This window comes from Aplysia californica, unplaced genomic scaffold, assembly GCF_000002075.1.
Source record: "Aplysia californica isolate F4 #8 unplaced genomic scaffold, AplCal3.0 scaffold00039, whole genome shotgun sequence".
In the NCBI taxonomy this organism is placed as follows: domain Eukaryota; kingdom Metazoa; phylum Mollusca; class Gastropoda; order Aplysiida; family Aplysiidae; genus Aplysia; species Aplysia californica.
The window spans coordinates 688,494-689,750 of NW_004797309.1; the positions used below are offsets into that span (position 1 = coordinate 688,494).

Sequence of the window (1,257 nt, forward strand, 5' to 3'; positions counted from 1 at the left end):
CACTACTACCACTACTACTACTACTACTACTACTACTACTACAACTACTACTACTACTACTACTACTACTACTACTACTCTGGTATTGTTGTTACGAAATCAGTACTTTTTTCACCCGTCACCGAGATGTCACACACACAAGAAAACGAAAATACATCCGATCACAACGGATTGTCCGTGCCACAAAAAAAGTATCAACTGGCGAAGCACGCGAGGGTTGTGAGTAAGTGTGGGAAAGATCGTCAAAGTAAAACAATCGCTTGATTCAATCAGTCAATCAATCAATCCGGTAACGACTGGTGAAGAGTGATCCGGTGATTGCCAATAGAGTTCGTGACTCGAGCTTTGCCCGATGACCAATAGATTGTTCTCGTCGAGGCCCCCCATTCGCTGCGCTGCTGCTGAGACAAGGCGGTGGGGCGGCGGCGAGCAAGCGCATAGCGCGGGGTGGAGGTCCACGAAAAGAGAGAGAGAGAGAGAAAGAGAGGGAAGAAAGCAACCACCACCGACTTCAGAAACCGGCGCAGACGACAGTTTGAGTTGGTGGTGGTGGTGGTGGCGGAGGGATATCATGACCCTCCTTCAGATCCGGCGGCTGGTGGAGGTCTTGCTGGCGGATCGTGGCGCTGAGAAAGTGCGCAGATCAACGGTTGAGCTGTCTAACTCTCCACCTCCATCCGTCTTCTAGGAAAGTTTTTAATGCTCTCCCGAATCTTTAATGCGATTCCTTTTTCCACTTCCTTCCGCTTAAAAAAGAACAAGAAAGTTAGCCTACCACTAAGACACATTCCTTTCGCTGCGTATTTTATTGCTCGATTCTTTAGCCCTCCAGCTCCGTCGCCCAGATTTTTTCCTCCTGGGCCCACCCGTACAAATAAACACACGGGTGGTCATTTGGGATACGGGGGTGTGCACCGAACAACCTTATAAGCCTCTAACAATTTTCTCGATGTCGTGATGGATAAGCCTGTTACTAACAGTTGCCGTTACAGCTTTGTTACCGATAAACTGTATTCTCGCACTGTATTTTTTAAAATCACAAATGCAAAACTGGATAGAAGCAAAGCAAGGACATTTGAACGTTAATTTAAAAACATATATAAAAAGAACCTGTTTTATTGGTTTGTTTTGGGTTTTTTGTTTTTTTTGTTTTTTATGATTTGTTTTTTGTGGGGTTTTTTTGTTTGTTTGTTTTTTACAAAATCAGAGAACAGGCAGATACACACACAACAACAACAATCAACCACACACACACAC

The 1,257-nt window shown here is 44.8% G+C and overlaps 1 protein-coding gene across 1 annotated transcript in view; it reads right to left on the reverse strand.

The window, feature by feature from the left end:
* The window catches only part of LOC101845673 (protein Wnt-4), a 115,364-nt gene that overhangs the window by 97,186 nt on the left and 16,921 nt on the right, over positions 1-1,257 (reverse strand). The gene's annotated exons all lie outside the window — the stretch shown is intronic.